The 27,867-nt window shown below is 40.9% G+C and overlaps 1 pseudogene; it reads right to left on the bottom strand.

Moving 5' to 3' along the window:
- Positions 1 to 6,832: 6,832 nt before the first annotated feature.
- Positions 6,833 to 8,734, bottom strand: LOC110286397 (actin-histidine N-methyltransferase pseudogene; annotated as a pseudogene).
- Positions 8,735 to 27,867: the final 19,133 nt, after the last annotated feature.

Genomic DNA, 27,867 nt, shown 5'->3' with positions numbered 1-27,867 from the left:
TAGCTCCTTGGGTACTTTCTCTAGCTTCTCCATTGGGAGCCCTGTGATACATCCAATAGCTGACTGTGAACATCCACTCCTGTGTTTGCTAGGCCCCGGCATCGTCTCACAAGAGACAGCTATATTTGGGTCCTTTCAGCAAAATCTTGCTAGTGTATGCAATGGTGTCAGCGTTTAGAAGCTGATTATGGGATGGATCTCTGGATATGGCAGTCTCTAAATGGTCCATCCTTTCACCACAGCTACGAACTTTGTCTCTGTAACTCCTTCCCTGGGTGTTTTGTTCCCAATTCTAAGAAGGTGCACAGTGTCCACACTTTGGTCTTCATTCTTCTTGAGTTTCATGCGTTTAGCAAATTGTATCTTATATCTTGGGTATCCTAAGTTTTGGGCTAATATCCACTTATCAGTGAATACATATTGTGTGAGTTCTTTTGTGATTGTGTTACTTCACTCAAGATGATGCCCTCCAGGTCCATCCATTTGGCTAGGAATTTCATAAATTCATTCTTTTTAATAGCTGAGTAGTACTCCATTGTGTAAATGTACCATAATTTCTGTATCCATTCCTCTGTTGAGGGACATCTGGGTTCTTTCCAGCTTCTGGCTATTATAAATAGGGCTGCTATGAACATAGTGGAGCATGTGTCCTTTTTACCGGTTGGGACATCTTCTGGATATATGCCCAGGAGAGGTATTGCTGGATCCTCCGGTAGTACTATGTCCAATTTTATGAGGAACCGCCAGACTGATTTCCAGAGTGGTTGTACAAGCTTGCAATCCCACCAACAATGGAGGAGTGTTCCTCTTTCTCCACATCCTCACCAGCATCTGCTGTCACCTGAATTTTTGATCTTAGCCATTCTGACTGGTGTGAGGTGGAATCTCAGGGTTGTTTTGATTTGCATTTCCCTGATGATTAAGGATGTTGAACATTTTTTCAGGTGCTTCTCTGCCATTCGGTATTCCTCAGGTGAGAATTCTTTGTTCAGTTCTGAGCCCCATTTTTTAATGGGGTTATTTGACTTTCTGGAGTCCACCTTCTTGAGTTCTTTATATATACTGGATATTAGTCCCTTATCTGATTTAGGATAGGTGAAGATCCTTTCCCAATCTGTTGGTGGTTTTTTTGTCTTATTGATGGTGTCTTTAGCCTTGCAGAAGCTTTGTAGTTTCATGAGGTCCCACTTGTCAATTCTCGATCTTACAGCACAAGCCATTACTGTTCTATTCAGGAATTTTTCCCCTGTGCCCATATCTTCAAGGCTTTTCCCCACTTTCTCCTCTATAAGTTTCAGTGTCTCTGGTTTTATGTGAAGTTCCTTGATCCACTTAGACTTGACCTTAGTACAAGGAGATAGGAATAGATCGATTCGCATTCTTCTACATGTTAACAACCAGTTGTGCCAGCACCATTTGTTGAAAATGCTGTCTTTCTTCCACTGGATGTTTTTAGCTCCCTTGTCGAAGATCAAGGGACCGTAGGTGTGTGGGTTCATTTCTGGGTCTTCAATTCTATTCCATTGGTCTATTTGTCTGTCACTATACCAGTACCATGCAGTTTTTATCACAATTGCTCTGTAGTAGAGCTTTAGGTCCGGCATGGTGATTCCACCAGAGGTTCTTTTATCCTTGAGAAGAGTTTTTGCTATCCTAGGTTTTTTGTTATTCCAGATGAATTTGCAGATTGCACTTTCTAATTCGTTGAAGAATTGAGTTGGAATTTTGATGGGGATTGCATTGAATCTGTAGATTGCTTTTGGCAAGATAGCCATTTTTACAATGTTGATCCTGCCAATCCATGAGCATGGGAGATCTTTCCATCTTCTGAGATCTTCTAGAATTTCTTTCTTCAGAGACTTGAAGTTTTTATTATACAGATCTTTCACTTCCTTAGTTAGAGTCACGCCAAGATATTTAATATTATTTGTGACTATTGAGAAGGGTGTTGTTTCCCTAATTTCTTTCTCAGCCTGTTTATTCTTTGTGTAGAGAAAGGCCATTGATTTGTTTGAGTTAATTTTATATCCAGCTACTTCACCGAAGCTGTTTATCAGGTTTAGGAGTTCTCTGGTGGAATTTTTAGGGTCACTTATATATACTATCATATCATCTGCAAAGAGTGATATTTTGACTTCATCTTTTCCAATTTGTTTCCCTTAGATCTCCTTTTGTTGTCGAATTGCTCTGGCTAGGACTTCAAGTACAATGTTGAATAGGTATGGAGAAAGTGGACAGCCTTGTCTAGTCCCTGATTTTAGAGGGATTGCTTCAAGCTTCTCACCATTTACTTTGATGCTGGCTACTGGATTGCTGTAGATTGCTTTTATCATGTTTAGGTATGGGCCTTGAATTCCTGATCTTTCCAAGACTTTTATCATGAATGGGTGTTGGATCTTGTCAAATGCTTTTTCCGCATCTAACGAGATGACCATGTGGTTTTTGTCTTTGAGTTTGTTTATATACTGGATTACGTTGATGGATTTCCGTATATTGAACCATCCCTGCATCCCTGGGATGAAACCTACTTGGTCAGGATGGATGATTGTTTTGATGTGTTCTTGGATTCGGTTAGCAAGAACTTTATTGAGGATTTTTGCATCAATATTCATAAGGGATATTGGTCTGAAGTTTTCTATCTTTGTTGGGTCTTTTTGTGGTTTAGGTATCAGAGTAATTGTGGCTTCATAGAATGAGTTGGGTAGAGTACCTTCTGTTTCTATTTTGTGGAATAGTTTTTGAAGAACTGGGATTAGATCTTCTTTGAAGGTCTGATAGAACTCTGCACTAAACCCATCTGGTCCTGGGCTTTTTTTAGTTGGGAGACTATTAATGACTGCTTCTATTTCTTTGGGGGATATAGGGCTGTTTAGATCATTAACCTGATCTTGATTCAACTTTGGTACCTGGTATCTGTCTAGGAACTTCTCCATTTCATCCAGGTTCTCCAGTTTTGTTGAGTATAGCCTTTGGTAGAAGGATCTGATGGTGTTTTGGATGTCTTCAGGATCTGTTGTTATGTCTCCTTTTTCATTTCTGATTTTGTTAATTAGGATGCTTTCCCTGTGCCCTCTAGTGAGTCTGGCTAAGGGTTTATCTATCTTGTTGATTTTCTCAAAGAACCAGCTCCTTGATTGGTTGATTCTTTGAATAGTTCTTCTTGTTTCCACTTGGTTGATTTCGCCCCTGAGTTTGATTATTTCCTGCCGTCTACTCCTCTTGGGTGAATTTGCTTCCTTTTGTTCTAGTGCTTTTAGGTATGTTGTCAAGCTGCTAATGTGTGCTCTCTCTAGTTTCCTTTTGGAGGCACTCAGAGCTATGAGTTTTCCTCTTAGAAATGCTTTCATTGCGTCCCATAAGTTTGGGTATGTTGTGGCTTCATTTTCATTGAACTCTAAAAAGTCCTTAATTTCTTTCTTTATTCCTTCCTTGACCAAGGTATCATTGAGAAGAGTGTTGTTCAGTTTCCACGTGAAGGTTGGCTTTCTATTATTTATTTTGTTCTTGAAGATCAGCCTTAGTCCATGGTGATCTGATAGGATGCATGGGACAATTTCAATATTTTTGTATCTGTTGAGGCCTGTTTTGTGACCAATTATGTGGTCAATTTTGGAGAAGGTACCATGAGGTGCTGAGAAGAAGGTATATCCTTTTGTTTTAGGATAGAATGTTCTGTAGATATCTGCCAGATCCATTTGATTCATAATTTCTCTTAGTTTCTCTGTGTTCCTGTTTAGTTTCTGTTTCCATGATCTGTCTATTGGTGAAAGTGGTGTGTAGAAGTCTCCCACTATTATTGTATGAGGTGCAATGTGTGCTTTGAGATTTACTAAAGTTTCTTTAATGAATGTGGCTGCCTTTGTATTTGGAGCATAGATATTCAGGATTGATAGTTCCTCTTGGAGGATTTTACCTTTGATGAGTATGAAGTGTCCCTCCCTGTCTTTTTTAATTACTTTGGGTTGGAAGTCAATCTTATCAGATATTAGAATGGCTACTCCAGCTTGTTTCTTCATACCATTTGCTTGGAAAATTGTTTTCCAGCCTTTCATTCTGAGGTAGTGTCTATCTTTTTCTCTGAGATGAGTTTCCTGTAAGCAGCAAAATGTTGGGTCTTGTTTGTGGAGCCAGTTTGTTAGTCTATGTCTTTTTATCAGGGAGTTGAGTCCATTGATATTAAGAGATATTAAGGAAAAGTAATTGTTGTTTCCTGTTATTTTTGTTGTTAAAGTTGGCATTCTGTTCTTGTGGCTGTCTTCTTTTAGGTTTGTTGAGGGATTACCTTCTTGTTGTTTCTAGGGCGTGGTTCCTGTCCTTGTATTGGTTTTTTTCTGTTATTATCCTTTGAAGGGCTGGATTCGTGGAGAGATAATGTGTGAATTTGGTTTTGTCGTGGAATACTTTGGTTTCTCCATCTATGTTAATTGAGAGTTTGGCTGGGTATAGTAGCCTGGGCTGGAATTTGTGTTCTTTTAGTGTCTGTATAACATCCGTCCAGGATCTTCTGGCTTTCATAGTCTCTGGTGAAAAATCTTGTGTAATTCTGATAGGCTTGCCTTTATATGTTACTTGGCCTTTTTCTCTTACTGCTTTTAGTATTCTATCTTTATTTAGGGCATTTGTTGTTCTGATTATTATGTGTCGGGAGGTATTTCTTTTCTGGTCCAGTCTATTTGGAGTTCTGTAGGCTTCTTGTATGTTCATGGGCATCTCTTTCTTTAGATTTGGGAAGTTTTCTTCTATAATTTTGTTGAAGATGTTTGCTGGTCCTTTGAGTTGAAAATCTTCATTCTCATCCACTCCTATTATCCGTAGGTTTGTCTTCTCATTGTGTCCTGTATTTCTTGGATGTTTTGAGTTAGGATCTTTTTGCATTTTACATTTTCCTTGATTGTTGTGCCGATGTTCTCTATGGAATCTTCTGCACCTGAGATTCTCTCTTCCATCTCTTGTATTCTGTTGCTGATGCTGGTATCTATGGTTCCAGATTTCTTTCCTAGGGTTTCTATCTCCAGTGTTGCCTCATTTTGGGTTTTCTTTATTGTGTCTACTTCCCTTTTTAGGTCTAGTATGGTTTTGTTCATTTCCATCATCTGTTTGGATGTGTTTTCCTGTTTTTCATTAAGGACTTCTACCTGTTTGATTAGGTTATCCTGTTTTTCTTTAAGGATTTGTAATTCTTTAGCAGTGTTCTCCTGCAATTCTTTAAGGGATTTTTGTGCTTCCTCTTTACTGTCTTCTACCTGTTTACCAGTGTTCCTTTGTATTTCTTTAAGTGTGTTATTAAAGTCCTTCTTGAAGTCCTCTATCATCATCAGGAGATATGCTTTTAGATCCGTGTCTAGCTTTTCCGGTGTGTTGGGGTGCCCTGGACTGGGCGAAGTGGGAGTGCTGGGTTCTGATGATGGTGAGTGGTCTTGGTTTCTGTTAGTAAGATTATTACGTTTACCTTTCGCCATCTGGTAATCTCTGGGGTTAGTTGTTGTCGTTGTCACTGTTTAAAGATTGGAGCAGAAGCTGTGTTCCACTCTCCAGAAGTCTTAAGATCCTGTGGCGGGTGTTGTGGGTAGCTGGCGAGTGTCAGCCGACCCTGCGCCCTAGCTACCCCGGTGCTTTTCTGACCGGAAGAGGCTTGTGGCCCTATGTAGGCCGGATTTCTGCCTCCCCAACCAAAGCAGTCTTAGGTCCCGCGTGATTGGACTGGAGTAGAAGCTCTGTTCCACTCACCAGCAGTCTCAAAATCCTGTGGCGGGGGTCGTGGGTAGCTGGCGGGTGTCAGCAGACCCTGCGCTCTAGCTACCCCGGTGCTGATCCGGCCGGATGAGGCCTGTGGCCCTACTCAGGCCGGTTTCTGCTTCCCTAACTAATGCAGTCTCAGGTCCTGCACGCAATTGGATTGGAGCAGAAGCTGTGTTCCACTCACCAGAAGTCTTAAGATCCTGTGGCGGGTGTTGTGGGTAGCTGGCGAGTGTCAGCCGACCCTGCGCCCTAGCTACCCCGGTGCTTTTCTGACCGGAAGAGGCTTGTGGCCCTATGTAGGCCGGATTTCTCTCTCCCCAACCAGAGTAGTCTCAGGTCCAGCGTGATTGGACTGGAGCCCCTCTTTTCTCTTTTAATAAGGGGTTTTACTCAAAAGGGTAGCTTTGAAAATCTCTAGCTTGTTGTGACCCAGAAAGCCAGGGAGCCTCCTCATCCTGACACCGTGTGTGATCCACCCTTCGGTGTCTGTGGTGCTCCACTGCCACCCCTGGAGTCAGTGCACCTCTGAAACAAAGCCAGTGTGAAAACCGAGGAGGACTCAAGTCCCACTTTGATTTAAGGAAAAGGACAAATTTTTAATAACACAGAACACAAAAAAGTAAACAAATCCTTAGAAATCACTAGATATATGTGTGTTTATATAATCATCATCAACATTTTAAGCCATTAAAATCAGGTTGCCACCTTACCTTTTCTTTTGGTACTGGGGATATTCTTATTAAGAAACCCAGACTCTATTTGAATGGCCTCGCCCAGCTTTCTCTCCACTGTGCCTCATCTCTACCATGCACTCCACACCCAGAGTTCAACCTAAACTCTGCAGCCAGAGGCAGAACCAGCACTCATTCTGGAGTGAGGACAGTAGGCCTGTGAGCACAGCTGAGCACCGACCTCATTCTTCCCTGGGAGAGCAGCGAGTGCCCACAGCTGGTCTGCAGTCTTTCAAGGGTGCCTCTTCTCCTCTTCTCCTCTCCGCTGCTGATGTTCACTACTTTGTTCTGCCCAGAAGCAAGGTGGCAATCTTAATCAAATAAGGAAGCTAGATCTTTAAAGTAACTTAAAAAAATCACTTTTATATAAAGCAGCAAAACCATATTTTCCTCTCTGCAGAAAGAAAAATTTTAACAAGGAACATGGTGGTGTGGTAGGCTGTCCGTAATTTCTGCTCGACTGGATCCCATGAGCATCTCCGAGTAGTGCCTTCACCAGTCACGTTTTCACTTTCTTCTGTGCTGAAGCTTTCATTTTCAGACCTGGTCCCATTAGGGATTGAGTTTTCCCCATTGATGAGCCTGTTTTAGGCAGCCTTGACTTTGCTGACAGCCTCTGTGAGGCTCAGAGACTCCTGCACACCTTCCTCCTTCTCCAGCTTTCTCAGGACCAGAGGGAGCCTTGAGTCCCCCACATCACCCTCCAAGAGCCCCAGGTCACTCTCCTTGTATCTGGGCAGTGGTACCCTCTCCTCCATGTGTTTGCAGTAGTACTCCCGGTTCATGGCTGCACTCTTCACTGCTTTTTTCAAACTCTCTTTCTCACCCAAGCGCAATTTGATGGCCATTGTGGCCCGGACAGAGAGGTCAGGATTTTTCAAGACGATCTTATCTTCTTCAATTGTTGTTTTATATGTTTTTGAAAGAAGTGAGGCTCTGTCTTCCAGAAATGTCCAAAGTTTGACCTCATTGTCCCAGCTGACAGGAAACTCCGCGTTCCCCAGAGTGAAGATCCTGTCAATGGTGCTGTCCCCTAGCAAATGCTCTTTCAGCTCCTCTTCAGTCATGCAGAATACTCGGAGGAAAGCTAGAAGCTGGGCAGAGATGGGTGGCTCAGTAAAATGCAATGCAAAAACACTGGATGTTGGGATGCCAGTCTGAGCCAAGACTCCAGCCTTCGTGGTGTAGAGCCTGTCACTTTTACTCACACCAAGCTTCATTTTCACACTGTCGTATGTCAAAGAAAAAAACCCACTGTGGATCACAAACTCTGCATTTGACCGAGTGCCATAAAAAATGTAAATCTGATCTCCAGCTTGAAAGAGCCATGCACTCACAGCGGCCATCTTCCAGGTTAGAGCCCGTTGTGATCAGGCCATCGGTATGATTGCACATGTCCCATAAAGGAATCAGAACCAAGGTCACCCGGGAACCATCCTCTGTAGGAATCTGGTTTTGCCGTGTCATAACTGACAGGACGGCCCACCTGTAGTCCTCTTATGTGAAAGGATCCTTCAAGGGCAGTTTGTTGGCATGAGGATGGGTCTAGATGACTTTATAGAAACAGGCATACTGGCGTGCTGTGTTTTTATACTGGCTGAAGACATCATAGATGGCTTGTGTCGACTGAAGACATCGTACTTCCTCTTCTTCGAAGTAGAGAGGGGTGTCATATTCACTGGGGAGGGTCTGAATGTATGGCTGCCAGAAAGAGTTGGGGCTGGCTCGCTCACACAGCAGATGAAAGGCCAGTGCAATTTTTCCCATAGCTTGGAGAATTCGGTCTTGGGAATACAGGGGCCCCGATACTGAATTCTTAGCAGATTCAACAGTCATTAGTTACTTTTCGTGGAGCCCATAAAAAACAATTCTTCTGCCTTGATGTCTCTTGTTGCTCTCAAACAAAAGCCCTCTTCTTTGAAGTTAACCATTTCAAAACCCTTGACAGAAGCTCCGTTTTCAGAGGCCCATTTCATTAGATCAGGGAAGTATTCTTCTCTTTTCCCATTAAAAGTAACAGACAGACCTTTTTGCTTCTTTCGTATTTTCTCAACCAGAGCCCGGATCTGTGTGTACTCTTCACATTCCCTCCCTGGGCCGGGTGCAGGACTGCTACATTTCTGCAACAGGTCACTTGTCAGGTTCAAAATTTCCTTTAGTGACACGGTGGCTGTGGCCCCAGTACCTGATTTCTTAGTTTTCACTCGACTCTTCTTACCCGTTTTCTGACTGCCTGCTTCGTCTTTGCATAGCAGCAGTGCCATACTCCAGTCGGGACCCCACCGTCTGCTTCAACCAACCCCCAGGCGGTGGGCGGTGGGCGGTGGGCGGTGGTGGCCGCAGCAGCCAGACAGGTGGTTAGCTAAGGCTAGGGTTAGGGTTAAGTTGGGAAGGCTTATGGAGTATGTGATATATTAAAGAAGCACTGAATGTTGAATTGTGAAAAACTATGGAGGTCAGATTAGCTTAGTGGTTGTACACTGTATTGGTTGGAGGGAGAGAGATTAAAGTTATAGTTCTGAACCAAACTGTTGAAATTGAGGAGCTAGAGGAAAAGCATAAAGTATGTATTAGAAATTACTAGATGACTATTTAGGCAAGAACTGAAGAAGAGAGATTCTGAGCCTGTTATTCTAACACAGCGGTGCTATTGGCAGATGGACAAATTGGGAGGCAAGTTTTGGGACAAATTGGTTTAGGGCATATATCTCTCCTAGGAAAATTTAGTGTCCACCTACTTTCAATGAATAAGAATTGTTCTTTGAAGATGAGTTGTTTATCAAGTGGACCAGATGGAGGTAAAGTACTAATTCAGTCCACTGGGCCTCAAAATGTGTTCCCAGACCGGAAGCATAATTATCACTTGAGAATCTGTTAGCTGCTCTATGGTGCTAAGGTCAGTGGTATGCTTGCACTAGTCTTTATTAACACATGGCCAGATGCCTTGGGATATAGCAGTCTACAAAATGGAAAAGGGGGACTACAGATCGAGGAAGAAGTGACTGCTCCTGATGAATGAATGCTATCAGCTGTCATGATGAGAGAGAGACCTATATATTGGTGTGTCCTCCCCTTGTGAGAGTTCAGTCATAAGCTGAAGCAATGCTGTGGCTTTGCATTGAACTTTAGGGTCTTAAGAATCATGTATTTACTAGCTAGGCCATTGGGCTGCTCTAACTCAGCACAGCATGAATGGGCTACTCTGACAGTGGCTGACTAATCAAGGTAGGAAGCATAAGGTTGGGCTTCATTTGTTCTGACAATTTCCCCCTACAGATGAACCTGATGGTTATGCAGAACAAAATGTTTTCTTATTTTCCAACTGTACATATTCACCAGTAGCCCCTGTCCATATAAAGCTGCCCCAGTGAAGGAGAAGGATCTAAGATTTAGAGAGAGTGCATACCCGTATTTTCAACGGCTGTGTTATGACAGAAATAAAAAAAAGAATCCAGTTCAAATCGTTCTGAGTGGGAAAACAAAGGCAGAGCTTCTGCTCACAGTAGATGACTCATCAAGTGCAGCCTGAGAAGCTGACATTGGCAGGTTACTGACACCATCCAACTGTGTCAGCTTTAAAAGAGCTGCTGCCCTGTGTGCTATATGACCCTATTGCCATAGGACTCCTAAATCAGTGAACCTTATATTGTCTTATGTAGGCCAAAAATGTGGTTATCTCAGAAACAAAGACCACCATTGAATGAAAAATTTTTAACTTCAATTCTAAAGTTAACTGAAAAGCCTCCTATATGAGCTGGCGAGATGGCTCAGCGGTTAAGAGCACCGACTGCTCTTCCAGAGGTCCTGAGTTCAATTCCCAGCAACCACATGGTGGCTCACAACCATCTGTAATGAGATCTGATGCCCTCTTCTGGTGTGTCTAAAGACAGCTACAGTGTACTCATATACATAAAATTAATAAATCTTTAAGCCAGGCAGTGGTGGCATACACCCTTAATCCCAGCACTTGGGAGGCAGAGGTAGGCAGATTTCTGAGTTCGAGGCCAGTCTGGTCTACAGAGTGAGTTCCAGGACAGCCAGGGCTACACAGAGAAACCCTGTCTCAACAAAACAAAACAAAACAAAACAAAACAAAAAACAAAACAAAACAAAACAAAACAAAACAGCCTCCTCTACGAAGACTTTCAGCAGAGCATGGGGATTGCATGCCTGTGAATCCCAATTTTGGGAAGCCGAGGCAAGATGATAGAAAGTCCCTCCCCACCTCTCCTTCCCTCCAAATCTTCTCCTTTTCTGTCTCTCATTAGAAAAGAACAGGTTTCTAGGAGTTAACAACCAGGGACTGGGAGGAATAGAAGGAGGGGAAACTGTAATCAAAATACATTGTATGAGAAAATAATCTATTTTCAATAAATGAAAAATAAAAATAAAATGAGCTAATTTTTGAAACTCCCCATAGTTACTAAGACTGGCGATCTAGAATGGTATATAGTGGTTTAGATATGTAAATACAACAAAATAAAAATCAAGTGAAAAATCTTAAAAAAAAAAAAAAGTAGCTAGAAAGTTCCAGGTCAGTTTGGACTCCACAATGAAGGTCTAATTTCACTGCATTGTTCTTTACCTCCTCCTAAGCTTCCTAAGCTGGCCATTGTTCACCCTCCTCACCATTCTATTCCCACTCCAATGAGACATAAACAGCATTCTTTTAATTCCTTGCTGTATCCTCTAAAAATACCTATATTTGATGGCCAAAGTCACTATAGCCTTACTTCCTCTACTCCTGACCTTAATTATAATCTTGGATGTATACCAAACTGGAGATAAAGTTGGGTCTGTTATTGTTTCTGTAAATCATTTTAGTATTTTTTGTTTGGTTGGTTTTGGTCCATTCTGCAAAACTCCAACTCTTCTATCTTTCTCCATTGCTATCATATTTCAACTTTTTGGTGATTATTTTTCTCATTTATTGAAGACCTTGTTTATGACCTGCTCTATTCCTTTCCCTTTCATCATTTTCAAGGACTTCTACATCATGATGTCAATAATTTCAAAGCATCTGCATCTGTCTCAGTCAGCTTCTTGTTGGGCCTCTCAGAGGACAGCCATGCTAGGCTCCTGTCTGTAAGCACACTGTAACAACAGTAATAGTGTCAGGCCTTGGAGCCTCCCCTTGAGCTGGATCCCACTTTGGACCTGTCACTGGACTGCCTTTCCCCTAGTCTCTTCTCCATTTTTCATCCCTGCAGTTCTTTTAGACAGGAACAATTCTGGGTCAGAATTTTTGACTGTGGGATGGCAACCCCCTGTGGTTGAATTAGGGAAAAGCTGGAAGAAGCTGAGGAGGGCAACCCTGCAGGAGGACCAGCAGTCTCAACCAACCGGGACCCCTGAGTTCTCTCAGACACTGAGCCACCAACCAGGCAGCATACAGTAGCTGGTCTGAAGCCTCCTGCCAGGTCTGGCCCCAGTGGTAGAAGATGTGCCTAACCCTTGAGGGCCTGTGGCCCATGCAGTGGGGAAGCTTAGTAGGGAACATCCTCTTGGAGACAGGGTGGCTGGCGGGGGTGGGAAAGGAGGAGGGATGTGATGAGGAACTGTGGGAGGGTTGAATGGAAGGGGGACAAAGACTGGAGTGTAAAAAAAAAAAAAAAAAAAAAAAACAAAAACCAAAAAAACAAAAAAAACCCCCGGTAGTTTAAAAATACTATGCCGGGGCCTAGCAAACACAGAAGTGGATGCTCACAGTCAGCTATTGGATGGATCACAGGGCCCCCAATGGAGGAGCTAGAAAAAGTATCCAAGGAGCTAAAGGGAACTGCAACCCTATAGGTGGAACAACATTATGAACTAACCAGTACCCCAGAGCTCTTGACTCTAGCTGCATATGTATCAAAAGATGGCCTAGTCGGCCATCACTGGAAAGAGAGGCCCATTGGACTTGCAAACGTTCCCAGTACAGGGGAACGCCAGGGCCAAAAAGTGGGAATGGGTGGGTAGGGGAGTGGGGGGCAGGGTGTGGGGGACTTTTGGGGTAGCATTGGAAATGTAATTGAGGAAAATATGTAATAAAAATATTAAAAAAATACAGTAAAGAAAAAAGATACTAAATGTTAACCACAGGGAACAAAACAAAAACAAACCTCAAAGCTTTACTGTCACAGGAGAACTTTATTTGAAATAAAATGTGAATAAAAGAACCGGGCGTGGTGGCACACGCCTTTAATCCCAGCACTTGGAAGACAGAGGCAGGTGGATTTCTGAGTTTGAGGCCAGTCTGGTCTACAGAGTGAGCTCCAGGACAGCCAGGGCTACACAGAGAAAGCCTGTTTCAAAAAACCAAAAAAAAAAAAAAAAATGTAGAGAATTGACTTTGAGTGGACGATTTTGAGAGTGCGATGGCAAGAGAGCATGGCAACTGTAGGGTGAACTGGACCATATGTAGCTGTCAAGGTAGATCTACAGAGTGTTTGAGGTCTGTGTCCTGATTACCTTGTCTACCATCAGCTCAGGGAACGTGTAGATATTCTCTTGGGGGAGTTTTCCTTTTAGGCACTGACCCCCTTTCCATCCAGATGGTGATCACCATCCTTGGTGGCTTCAAAACTGACATGGCTGACCCTTCTTCACCAATTATGTTTTCCTTCTCTGACTTGTGTACTTTTCCCCCCACTCACCCCAATAACTCATTTTCCTTGTCCTGAATTAGGTCTTTGGATCACCAGAAACTGAATTATTTTGTAAATCGTAGTCTCCCCTGCTGTAGTCACAGAACTGTCTCAGGCTAGACTCCTGATCCACTAGCTCCCACCAAATTTTCTCTGTTCATTAGTAAACCACTCTATCTATATAACTTATACCCCAGCTTGCAATCCATATCATTGTTGTAGATGCTCTCTGTTCATCATGCCTATTGCCTTGTCCCACTGTTATTCCATCATCTTTTTCCTTATAGCAGAGACTTTTATTTATGTCCCTCATTAATTTAACTGGAAAGCCAGCTCTGCCTATCTCTTTGATTATCCTTCCTTTCAGGATTTTGAAGATTAGCTAAGATGAACTTCTCTTCCTCTTTCCTTTGAATTTTCCTTCCACCCTTCCTTCCTTATCTTGTCCTCTTGATGACTTCATGTATAGTACTGACTGAAAAGAATCAGGAAAAAATGAGATCATCACTAAATATATCATAAGAATTCTACTAGACTGGAAGATCAGCACACATCACATATCCTCCTTTTACATCTCTCCAGAATTGGAATTATAAGCATGTGTCAGTATCCCTGGATTTTTATGTAGATATTGGGTATATGAACTCAGGTCATCATGCTTATATGACAAGTGCTTTACCCACTGAGCCATCTTCACAATCTGAGAATGTGTTCTTATCACAGGTCAGTTTCTTTTCTTTTAAGTGTTGCCCCAACAGGGACTTGGACTCTTAATAATTTCCTCTATCTCCTATATTACACATTTCTCATGCTCTTCTGGGTCATGCACATAGTAATTAACCATGTTATAGGACTCCTACTCTAAGTAAATCAAAGTCTTCTCTGTGCCTTTACATTTTGCTCTAACGACTACTGTATTTCCATATTCCTTTTCAGAGCCAACTGTCTTGACATTTTTCTTCCTAATGTCTTCTTTCTCAATGATATTCCCTTTGAAACATCTCCAATTTGGTTCAAACCTGACTTTATGTTGCCTCTCAAGGTTTGAGAATCAAATATACAGATAGTTCACACTGAAAGCTCAAACTCTGAGCCCAGTATATGAGAAGGAAATTGAATATATGAGAAGTATATCCAAGGAAATTGAAGCTCAGAAAGCCCAAGTGATTTGCCTAAGGAATAGAGCTAGTCAGTAGATAGATTGTTATTGAATCAAAACGCATCAAACTCTGAGTGCTCATGCATTCATCATTCTTGCCATTAATTACATGTACTTGGTCTACCCGTTAAGGGTGTCATGTTAAATTGTGGTTGTTGTTTTTGTTGTTGTTAATATGTTTCCTCATGGAGTTATTAATTCTAGAACATTAACAAAGCCTGGAATAAATAGTAGGTGTTCAATAAATGCTTGTTAAGTGAATGAAAGGACATTGTTATCATTGCTCTAATTGGTCTTCAGCAGAAATGCATCATTGCTAATCACCACCTTTGCTTTAATATCATCAGAGAATTTTGCAATTTTAGAGCTGCAAAGGGACCTTAGAGATAGGAAATTTAGATCTGTAGAGGTTAAATAGCACGACCAAGGTCAATTCACTAGTTAGTTGCAGTCTAGTGCTCTTCCCATGCCATCTTCAATAGGTGTTAATGTTCCCTCCCTCCACATTCTCTTTTCTAACCTAAATAACCCCAATACCAAGCAGCAGGAAGATGATGGAAAGTCAGTAGAAAGACATATTGTGAATGTGATGGGCAGGCAAGTACTTTTAGCATGAATGAACACTTTGATTCTTGGTTCATATAGGTACCTGAGAGCTGCTTTGTTTTCTGTTTAAAATACTCCTTCCCCCCCCACTAGATTCTTTCTCATGTTTCTGTTAGTACTTTGGTTACCTTAATGAGATTTTCTTATCTCCTATTTATAAAACCAGATCTTCTTTCCTAGCATTTCATTATGTAGCTTCTAGTGTAGTGTGGTTTAAAAAAAATAACTGACATTCCCAAATCTTGTTCCATTTCATTTTTCTTTCTTTTTTGTACCTTTTATGCTTGTGTAATGTAAAGTGCATTTAAAAAAGCAACCACGTTGCTTGCTAATATGGTGTTACAGCAATGAGTTCCTCATATAGAGAAGAATCAGCTAACTTGAGCCCTCAATAAACCAAAATCCTGAGCTTGAAGGATAAAAGTAGCAAAATCACAGTGAGTCATAGTTGATTATAAACCTTTGCTTTGCTATTAGTTGATGGTATGACCATAGGCAAATTGGTTAACCTGTTCCTTCATATTTGAAATGAGAACAGTAGTAGTGTTTTTATTTCAGAGAGCAGAGATAAAGATAAAGTGAAATAAGGTTTTAAATTCTCTTCCTGAAGGCCATCCAGAGACTGCCCCACCTGGGATCCATCCCATATAGTCACTAAACCCAGACACTATTGCGGATACCAAGAAGTGCTTGCTGACAGGAGCCTGATACGGCTGTCTCCTGAGAGGCTCTGCCAGTGCCTGACCAATTCAGATGTGGATTCTCACAGCTAACTATTGGCCTGACCACAGGGACCCCAATGGAGGAGTTAGGGGAAGGACTGAAGGAACTGAAGGGGCCCCATCTGGCATCAGTGGGAGGGGAGACCCTTGGTCCTGTGAAGGCTTGATGCCCCAGTGTAGGGGAATGCCAGGGTGGGGAGGTAGGAGTGGGTGGGTGGGTGGGTGGGGAAGCACCCTCATAGAAGCAGGGTAAGGAAGAATGAGATAGGGGGTCTGCTGAGGGGAAACCAGGAACTGGGACAACATTTGAAATGTAAATAAATAAAATAACCAATTAAGAAAATAAAAAAATAAATAAAAAGAACATCACATACTAAAAAAGAAAAAAGATTCTCTTCCTGATATGTGTTAGTTATAAAATGATTTCAGTATTTACTTAACTTCTTTTGGCCCCATCTTTGTGAAATAGGCACTATTATTACTGGATATTTGCTGCATAATATAGAACCTCAAAACTTAGTGCCTGACACCCATTGATTTGCTCATGATTCTGTTGTTTGGTGGTTTGGGTCAACTTAATTGGAACTATCTGCTTCATGTGTGCCAGCTGTGTTTAGTCACACGTTTTCGTTCATCAAAATAACTCTGTAGCCTCAGTCATATATCTAGTGGATACCTGGTATTGGTAGGGATAATAACAATAATTGTGTCACGTTTCATTCACCATCCACTAGAAAATTCTAGATCTGTTTCTCTAATGGTGAATATATAGGCACTTTCTATGTTTTTTTTTTTTTTTTTTTGTATTTTCTATAATATAAGCCAAAAACAAGTTGCCTAAAGCAAGTCATCTGGCCAAACCCAGAGAATGTGTGGGCCATAAGAAGGGACACTCGAAGGTCATTGATAAGAGTAATTACTGCTGTTATTTTTAGCTGTATATCACAGACTTAATACCTATTTATAGGACCACTGAGAAGATTGGAGATAACGCATGTCAAGCAGTGAGGTAGTAGATGCAATGACTGAACTACTTACTGTCCCTGGTATATAATATCTAGTTTAGGTAGTGGAGGTTTTCTTTTCTAAATATACTTTCTGCCCATAATCCTTTTCTCATTATTACTACAAGAAAAATATGACTCAATAAACAAACAAAGGCCTTTAAACAAAACAAATAAGAACAAATATAAAATACAAATAAGAACTAAAACCAACCTTAGTTGAACCCACCAATACCACTCCCTCTAAGATTAAGGAAGGCTTGGAGCAGGGTGGTGGTGGTGGTGGTGGTGGTGGTGGTGAAAGAAACAGATGATGATGGTAGGGAAACTGTGAAATTCCCCCTTCGTGTGTGTCCCCCCCCCGTTTTAATTTTATGTGTATAAATGTCCTGCCTGCATGTATGTCTGTGCACCATGTGTGTGCAACGCCATAGGAAGCCAGAAGAGAGAAACTAACGGACCCCTCCATGGATGGATGTTGGAAATTGAACCTAGGTCCTCTGGGGCAGCCAGTGCTTTTGACCACTGAGCCATCTCTCCTGCTCCTGAAACTCAGTCTTAAGGGACATGACAGGACGCTCATGGCTCACAACAGCTGTGGTTACCTGTATAGATTACAGTTGTGTAGCTACACAAGAGTAAGCCTGTAAACATTCAGTCATGAGTTGGGAAAGGACACTGGGGCCCTACCATGCCCAGAGGACATAATGGAAGTAGAAGGTTGCTGGAGGAGAAGAATTCATAGCTTTTAGTGGTGTAGCTGCTAGTGAGTTGACCATGCTCCAGTGGGTATTCCATACGCATGCTTGATTAGGTGGCCCTGGTTAAATATAGTTAATAAAGCAGCAGCAACAACAACTACAACAATAGTAACGACAACAGCAGCAGCAGCCACTGTAACAACAACAACAACAACAAAAACAAAAGCAATAACACAAACAAAAACAGCACCCTACAAACCACTGTGAAATATGATGGGGATTTTGTGAAATATGATGGCTGATTTTATGGGAGAGACTTTGCAGAACTGTGAGGGGGGAATGGAGAAGAACAAATATGACCAGAATGTATTATATACATGTCTGTATTAGTTTTAATTAACCAAAAACCCCAAACAAACCCATAGCTCTGATTTGAGAAATGATTTTATAAAGTAATGCATATTCAGAACAAAACACTGAGAAAAAGACTCCTCAGATGGAAGCTAACAGAGAATGCTGAGAATTAGCACACATTCTGCATCCCTAGTCGTGGGGTTTGATGAACCTGAGGTCATACAGGATGCTGGGAATTCAAAGAAAATTTATTATGGTGATTAAAGCATCGAAGAGCACACAGACATTTAGCAAACAATTGCCAAAAGTAGTTTAAATAAACCAGAGTTTTAAATTAAGTATGTTTTCAAAACAATTTTTCTTAAATATTTTTCTTAATTATTTTTATTCATATGTATTAGCTTTACAAAATAGTGTTTCATCATGGCATTTTCCTATGTTATAAACAACTCATGATTCTGTTGTTTGGTGGTTTGGGTCAACTTAGATCATGTTTTGTCACTTCCCTATCTTTTATTTTTATTCCCCTCAACTTTCACTGTTCCCTCTCCACATTCATGTCATTCCCTTTTCTTTTTCTATTCTACACATGAGAGAAAACATGTAATTTTTGGCTTGTTTCACTTAACCTGATGATCTCTAATCACATCAACTTCCCTGCAAATAACATAAACTAACTCTCTCTCTCTCTTCTCTGTGTATTTACTAAATTATGTAATTTTTCATTACTCATCCTTTATTCATTATTCATCCACTGATGGGCACCTTGACTGATTCCAAAACCTGGCTAATATAACATATTTCAGATTTTGGATGGGAAGAAACCTCAGAGGCCTTTGACGCTCTATTTCTCTTTAGGAATGGTTGACACTGTGTTTTTTTTTTTTTTCTTTAAATCAGGACTACTTAATACTCTTAATACTCTTAAGAGAGTTACTGCAAAGCCTCCAAGTGACTTTGTTTCTGTAATTTAAATTCATTAATATCTTCCAAATTAAAATCATAACCTGAGATAAATTTAGTAAATGAAAGAATAGGCAGGCTTACATTTTTTTCTTTGTGGTTTTCCAGGGCACATGCCTCTTGGAAAACTTCATTGTACATTCATGGGAGGATAAGTGAAAATGGTAAATAGTAACTGAGTGTTCTTAATGAGTTGTGGAGGATTCCAAGACTCTATGGACCACATTTTGTAAATGTTGTGCAGTTGTTAGAAAGAAGTTGCCCCGCTAAAGCATTTGGAGACTGTACGGTCTAGTGAAAGGCTCAACCTTAGACATGTAAGATGAATTTTCTAATCTATACTATAGGTTGGTAATCAAATCTACCTCATATAGTTGTGAAGATTAAACAAAATTAGGCAGTATATCTCACCTATGCTGACGGACTTGCACAAAACTTGGCATATATCAGGTTTTCAATAACAGTTGTCTCATCTTTGAAAAAAGACCTAATAACTCCCTGCCTCATGAGGCAGCTTAGTTAGGTTCTGGGTTTTTCAAAGTTTTTTCTTCTTTCCTCTGTATAACTCTTTCCCTTATCTTTTATGCTTTTTCTTCTGCATAGAATAAAGCAACACCATTAACATTCTGGATAAAAGCAATTGTGGATCTTCATTTTGTGGTCTTTTTCCTTCTGCATAGAATGAAGCTTTATTTATGCATTTTAGATAAAAGCAGTTCTGAATCTTCTTTTTGTTGTCTTTTTTTCTTCTTATTAGTACCAGGTATTGATAATTTTTGCTTGACCACTTGCTAAGTATTTATTGAGCACCTCTATTGTATATACCACAAATATAAAGCAATATTTCTGAGTTTGTATTCTAGATGTAGGAGACAGACAGGAAACAAAACAAGTACTAAGAAAGAATATGAACAGATGTGATTGGTTCTATAATGGTAACGAAACAATGTAGGAAAACAGGGATGATGTCAAAGAAGGATAATCATGTAATGTCTCCCTGTGAAAGTGAGACCTCAATAAGGTGCCAGCCAGATGAAGGGAAAAGTAGGTGCAAGTTCTGATTTTTTTCCAATTGTGATCAGAATCCATTGGAAGATAAAGTGCTATGAATTATGTTTTGAAAATATCTCTTACCGTTTTGTGGAGAATGGAGGACAAAAATAGAAGTGGGGAGAACAGTTAAGCAACTCTTGAAATAGTTCAGGCACGAAGTGATGGTGCTTTGGAGGTGGTGAGAAGTTAGATTGAAAGAGAAGGCAGAGTCGATAGGATTTACAGATGGATCAAAGCACTGTGTCAAGAATAATGAAAAATCCAGAATGGAACCCTGAAGTTTTGGCCTGAATACTTAGATGGGAGGTTGTGTAATTTACTGAAATTGGGAAGACTGGGTGAAGACCAGAGTTGAAGACAGACTCCAGAGTTCTATTTGAGGTATATGTTAAATTTAAGGTGCTTATTGGATCTATACAAACAGATGCAATGAATGATCTGGAGTTCAAGAGAGGATCATAGATTGCCATTTGGAGGTTTTCAGTAGGTAACATTCAAGAGCCGAGTTCTAGAACATTTTATTGTTAGTCTGAAAATGCAAGCAAGAACTGCTAAGGGACACAGAAAAACAGGAGGCCATTGACAATCGTGTTAAGAGTGATGTCAATAGTGTAGAGCTAAAAGCTTATTTTGTTGGTGGGGATATAGATCAGTTGTTAGAGTGCATAATGCTTTGCTTGTGTTTGTGAGCAACCCTTCTCTCCCCAGAGAGGGAGGGGTGGCAGGGGAGAGGGAAAGAGACAGAATGAGAACTTGTTTTGTGTAGGTTGAGGAAATATTGAGAGGCAGTGTAGAGGCCATTGTAGAGAGTGTTTGGGAGAGTTTTGTTATGAAAAGGAGAAAAGAAATTGTGAAGAAACAGAGTGTGTAGCCAAAGGAAATTTTTGTTTAAGAAACAATGTTGTCTATTTGTTGATCAGGGAAGATCCTTCCATATGTGATTGAAGGAGACATTGGTGCCATCAAAGGGAGGCAGACTAATTGCTAAAGCAACATACTTGATTACCTGAGTGTAAGATATCTTATACACAAGTGGAAGATTGGATTAACCTAGGAATATTGAAAATTACTACTGAGTAACAGGGGAGAAGACAGAGTATGTGTGTAGGGATGCAGGTGAGTTGAAAGACCTGTTGGTTCGAAGATGAGTAAAACAGAAGTATTCAGGCACTGCTAAATACTGTTGTCTTAGTTTAAGTTTCTTTGCTGTGATAAAACACCATGACCAAAAGCAAACTGGGGAGAAAAGTGTTTAATTAATTTTACAACTTGTAGTTCATCATCCAGTACAAAGCCAGGGCAGGAACCTGGCAGTAGGAACTGATGCTAAAGCCATGAAACAGTATTACTCTCTGATTTCCTCCACAGGACTTGCTTAGCCTGTGGAGAAAAAAAAAGCTTTCTTATACTATCTAGGACCACCTGCCCATGTGTGGCAGTGCTCACAATAAGCCCATCCCTCCAATATAAATCACAAACTAAAGAAAATGCTCCACAACTTGCCTACAGGCCATTTTTTTCAATTGTGGTTCCATTGTCTCAGATAACTCTATTTTGTGTTAAGTTGATAAATAACTAGTCAACCCAGCTGTCTTGAGTTTTCTGCTTAAATATTTGCTAGAGGACCATTATATTATTTACATGGAATTATTTATAGTTAAGAGTTAAGTGTAATGAAGGATGAAGATATAGAAGCATCTCCTCTACATACACATTTATTTGCTGCACCAGGTAACATGGGACTTAGAGTTTGAGTAGGGATGGAAAGCAGCCATATGAAAAGTTGACAGTTGGTATAGTCTGATGCTGTGATCTTTAAACAGGTCATGCTTTGTGATGGAAGATGGAGAAGCATGGACTTAAGCCAATAAAGGAGAGCAGGTGGAATGAACAGTGTGGGAAAGGAAACATGCCGGATACGAGAAAGCTGCATGGAAGCTACTCTGGTAAAAATGTAGTCTTCCTTTAGAACAAGAGACTGCACTTGGGTGTTCAGTGGAAGAACAAATGCCTACTGTGTAGGTGTAGGAAGGGATGGGCTCAGTCTTTGACAATCTTACAAAATGAAGGAAAGAGAATCGGAGCAGAATGTTGACATTGCATAGGCTTGTGATGATGGACTCTTGAGTTTCAGAGGATGCAGCAAAAGAGCATGAGGGGTTCATTGATAGACAACAGAACATATGGGACCTTAAGGAGTTCAAGGTACTGATACAGGCTGGGAAACTGGGAAGTTTAGGCAATTATGTTAAACAGGGAAGCAAATTATCTCAGAAATTAGTTCTGTTTGCTCTTAGGATGAGGTAAATGATCAGACATATTAAACTGCTTCTGGGCTGATTTCTTGTCCTCTTTGGATTGGCAAAACTGATCAGAGGTTAATGTTTTAATTAGAGTTTCTATTGCTGTGATAAAACAGTATAACCATAAGCTTGTAGTCTATCACTGAAGCAAGTCAGGGCAGGGACTCAGGGCAGGGACCTGAAGGCAGGAACAGAAATAAAGGCCATGGAGGAATACTGTTTACCGGCTTGCACATTATGACTTGCTTGGCCTGCTTTCTTAGAGCACACAGGATCAGTAGTCTAGGGTAGGACCACTCACAGTGAGATTGACCCTTCTATGTCAATTATCAGTCAAGAAAATGCACCACAGGCTTGCCCTCAGGGAAATCTGGTAGGGAGCATTTTCTCAATTGATTTCCCTCTTCCAAGTGTCAAGTTGACATAAAACTAGACATCACAGTAGGGAGTGAGCCTCCCAGGAGTGTGGAAAGGCCTGTGAGTGCAGGTAGGACCACCACTGCTGCTCAGAGAAATCCACCTGAAACCCTCAGGACACAGGAACAAAAGGTCTGCCTGGGCCAGGAGTCTTCCTGTCTCTGTCTGCACCCTGTGAGCACAGGTAAGACCACCACTTCTCTTCAAATTCCTGGCCCAAGAGGGACACTCAAAGAGCCATAAGGACACAGGATCCAAGGATCATCTGAGGACAGGATCCTTCTGGTCTCTGTCTGCACCCCAGAACTGACCCTGTACCACAGCTATCCATACCCAAATTCCTCCTAGAGAGAACTGGTCTCCCAGGAGTACTGATACACAGGTTTGCAGGAGGAACAAGCCAAAGTCAGAGACAGCAAGACCAACTAACACCAGAGATAATCAGATTGCGAAAGGTAGGCACAAGGACATAAGCAACAGAAACCGAGACTACTTGGCATAATCAGAACCTAGTTCTCCCACCACAGTGAACCCTGGTTACCCCAACACACCACAAAAGCAAGACTCTGATTTAAAAATCACATCTCATTTGCAAACTTTATATGCCCCATGGGGTACAGGGGAACACCAGGGCCAAGAAGTGGGAGTGGGTGGGTAGGGAAACAGGGTGGGGGGAGGGTATAGGGGACTTTCAGGATAGCATTTGAAATGTAAATGAAGAAAATATCTAATAAAAAATTGGAAAAAAACTCCCTTAAATACAAGAGTACACAGGTAAACAGGTAGAAGACCTTAAAGAGGAAACATGAAAAAATCTTAAAGAATTCCAGGAAAACAAAATCAAACAGGTGAAAGAACTGAACAAAACCATCCAGGATCTAAAAGTGGAAATAGAAACAATAAGGAAATCACAAAGGGAGACAACACTGGAGATAGAAAACCTAGGAAAGAGACCAGGAGTCATAGATGCAAACATCACTAACAGAATAAAAGAGATAGAAGCAAGAATCTCAGGTGGAGAAGATACTATAGAAAACATTGACACAACAGTCAAAGAAAATGCAAAATGCAAAAAGATCATAACCCAAAACACCCCGGAAATCCAGGACACAATGAGAAGACAAAACCTAAGGGTGATAGGTATAGAATAGAGTGAAGATACCCACCTTAAAGGGCCAGTAATTACCTTCAACAAAATTATAGAAGAAAACTTCCCCAACCTAAAGAAAGAGATGCCTATGAACATTCAAGAAACCTACAAACTCCAAATAGATTCGACTAGAAAAGAAATTCCCCTTTTCACGTAATAATCAAAAGAACCAAACACACTAAACAAAGAAAGAATATTAAAAGCAGTAAGGGAAAAATCAAGTAACATACAAAGGCAGATTTATCAGAATTACACCAGACTTCTCACCAGAGATTATGAAAGCTAGAAGATCCTGGGCAGATGTCATACAGACCCTAAGAGAACACAAATGCCAGACCTGGCTACTATACCCAACAAAACTCTCAATTACCATAGATGGAGAAACCAAGATATTCCATGACAAAACCAAATTTACACAATATCTCTCCAAAAATGCAAGTCTACAAAGGATAGTAGATGGAAAATGCCAACACAAGGAGGGAAACTACACTATAGAAAAATCAAGAGAGTCATCTTCTTTCAACAAACCCAATAGAAGATAACCACACAATCATAAAAATAACATCAATAATAACAGGGAGCAACAATCACTATTCCTTAATATCTCTTAACAGCAATAGACTCAATTACCCAATAAAAAGTCATAGACTAACTGACTGGGTAAGTAAACAGGACCCAGCATCTTGCTACATATAGGAAACATGCCTCAGTGTCAAAGACAAACACTACCTTAGAGTAAAGGGCTGGAAAACAATTTTCCAAGCAAATGGTCCCAAGAAACAAGTGGGAGTAGCCATTCTAATATTGGATGGAATTGACTTTTAACTAAGAGTCATCAAAAAAGATAGGGAAGGGCACTTCATACTCATCAAAGGAAAAATCTACCAAGAAGAACTCTCAATTCTGAACATCTATGCTCGAAGTGCACGGGCACTCAGAATTCTCAACTGAGGAACACTGAATGGCTAAGAAGCACCTAAAAAATATTCAACATCCTTAGTCATCAGGGAAATGCAAATCAATACAACTGAGATTCCACCTTACACCAGTCAGAATGGCTAAGATAAAAAACTCAAGTGACAGCAGATGCTGGCGAGGTTGTGGAGAAAAAGGAACACTCTTTCATTGCTGGTGGGATTGCAAGCTGGTACAACCACTCTAGAAATCAGTTTTGTGGTTCCTCAGAAAAAAATTGACATAGTATTACCTAAGGACACAGCAATACCACTCCAGGGCATATACCCAGATTTTGCTCCAACATATAATAAGGACACATAGTCCACTAAGTTCATAGCAGCATTATTTATAAAAGCCAGAAGCTGGAAAGAACCCAGATGCCCCTCAACAGAGGAATGGATACAGGAAATGTGGCACATTTACACAATGGAGTACTATACAGCTATTAAAAACAATGAATTTATGAAATTCTTAGACAAATGGATGGATCGGGAGGATATCATCCTGAGTGAGGTAACCCAGTCACAAAAGAATGCACATGATATGCACTCACTGATAAGTGGATATTAGCCCAGAAGCTCTGAATACCCAAGATACAATTTGCAAAACACAAGAAAATCAAGAAGGAAGACCAACGTGTGGATACTTCATTCCTCCTTAGAATAGGGAACAAAATACCCATGGAAGGAGTTACAGAGACAAAGTTTGCAGCTAAGACGAAAGGATGGACTGTCCAGAGACTACCCCACCCGGGGATCCAACCCATAATCAGCCACCAAACCCAGACACTATTACATACGCCAGCAAGATTTTGCTGAAAGGACTCTGATATATCTGTCTCGTGTGAGGCTAGGCCAATGCCTGGCAAACAGAGAAGTGGATGCTCACAGTCAGCTATTGGATGGAACACAGGGCCCCCAATGGAGAAGCTAGAGAAAGCACCCAAGGAGCTAAAGGAATCTGCAACCCTATAGGTGGAACAACAATATGAACTAACCGGTACCCCCAGAGCTCGTGTCTCTAGCTGCATATGTAGCAGAAGATGGCCTACTTAGCCCCATGGTCTTGCAAACTTTATATGCCCCAGTACAGGGGAACACCAGGGCCAAGAAGTGGGAGTGGGTGGGTAGGGGAACAGGGTGAAATGTAAATGAAGAAAACACTTTGCCCCTTCTTAGAAATGGGAACAAAACACCCATGGAAGGAGTTACAGAGACAAAATTTGGAGCTGTGACGAAAGGATGGACCATCTAGTGATTGCCATATGCAGGGATCCATCCCATAATCAGCTTCCAAACGCTGACACCATTGCATACACTAGCAAGATTTTGCTGAAAGGACCCAGATATAGCTGTCTCTTGTGAGACTATGCTGGGGCCTAGCAAACGCATAAGTGGATGATCACAGTCAGCTATTGGATGGATCACAGGGCCCCCAATGGAGGAGCTAGAGAAATTACCCAAGGAGCTAAAGGGAACTGCAACCCTATAGGTGGAACAACAATATGAACTAACCAGTACCCCGCAGCTCTTGTCTAGCTGCATATGTATTGAAAGATGGCCTAGTCGGCCATCACTGCAAAGAGAGGCCCATTGGACTTGCAAACTTTATATGCCCCAGTACAGGGGAACCCCAGGGCCAAAAAGGGGGAGTGGGTGGGTAGGGGATTGGGGGGGTGGGTATGGGGGACTTTTGGGATAGCATTGAAAATGTAAACGAGGAAAATACCTAATAAAAAATAAATTTAAAAAAAATTGAAAAAATACAAATACAAAATTGATCAGCATCTCAAAACCAGATCATTCCATCAGGGAATCAGCCCTTTCCTGTGGCATCTATATTTGAGCCAGGCAATGTAGCTGACATCATTGATGTTTCTCATAGTTTAAGAGCCATAGAGGAGTGTCCTAAATTTGAACAGCCTCAGAGTCTGTGTTCTGGGCAATGAGTTGGTGCCTGTTTTAATTTCAGCATAGTGCACACTGAGGCTAGAAGAGCCAGGGGGCAGATAGTGAGTTCAGAACGAACAGTTATGACTTATAAGTTCATACTTCTAGAAATGCTAGCAACTAGCCTTTTGCAACAACAGCAAGTGAAGATTGAAAGGCTATGTGCCTGTGTTCCAAGTTTAAATGACAGCAAGATCTCTTAATCTCTCTCTCTTTTAAAATTACTGACATTTATTTATCTACTTTTGTGTGTACATGTTCACCACAGCATATATGTGGAGGTCAGAAAACAACTTACAAGAGTCTACCATCCTCTCAGGGTCTCAGGGTTTGAATTGGTTTGAATTCAGTTTGTTAGACTTGGCAGCCAGTGTTCTTATTTGCTGAGCCATCATGCCTGCCTATCTTAAACTCTTAATCTTACCAGCCTAGATTCCATATCAACTCCTGCAAATATACATCAGGTTAAAAATAACAGACCTCCATGTGCATCCACACTTATGCATTTACTCACACAGACATACCCAAATAAATGAATGTAAGAAAGATAATCCCCCAACTTTAAAAGTGTATTGACAGCTAGAGATTGTCTCTCATTTTATGTTGTCTTCAACTCTTGGTGATCCCACTGGGCAAAAGTTATTGGGCTTAACTCTTTGTAGTTTGAATTTTATCTGTGTATCAGTATTCTGTTCAGACTTTCCTGAATGGGAATAACATTTATGAAATTACAACTATATAACAGCTTATATCACTTTTATCTTACATGCAGATGCAGTAATCACAAATAAAAATAATTTTATGAAAAAAAAAACTAGTCAGCACAATAAACTTCAGGATATGAGTTTACATGAGGAAGTCTTGATAGCCCCTGGCTTTTTAATTTTCTGGTGGATCTTTTGAAATCTGAGGTAAGAAACTTCTTAGGTCATTTTAATAATGACAGTACTTTGTGAAAAAAAAAACCATAAATCAGGCTCTCCATGTCCTTGTAAATCCCCAATAAAGCCAATTCTAATAACCAAATGATGTAAGGGGAGGGTATGTGCTTTCTATCTAGACAGTTTTGGATAAGTCCTACAGGCACTTCAATCACCGTCCAACTAGATTGCTCCCCAAGGACCCCCATTTTATTTGTTATGAATTTATTATGGAAATATTCAAAGCTACTCAGAAGAATAGAATTCAAAAATGGGTTCTCATATACTTTACTGCTTAGATTTAATAGTTTTTTTGGAAACAATTTGTATACTCTCTCCATCCATTTTCTCTTACCAAAATGCCTTTGAGGAAATTGCAGATATTATGGACCCCTTATTCCAAGTCATTCAGTAAGCTACGTAGTTTCTAAGTAGAAATTCTAAAGGTGACAATGTCTTTCAAAACGTGATGCCAAGGACTAAACAAGAGAGATCCAGAGGCAGATTGAC

Source organism: Mus caroli, unplaced genomic scaffold (genome assembly GCF_978045245.1).
Source record: "Mus caroli unplaced genomic scaffold, Mus_caroli_1 scaffold_5, whole genome shotgun sequence".
Taxonomy (NCBI): domain Eukaryota; kingdom Metazoa; phylum Chordata; class Mammalia; order Rodentia; family Muridae; genus Mus; species Mus caroli.
This window is presented reverse-complemented; position numbering and strand designations above follow the sequence as displayed.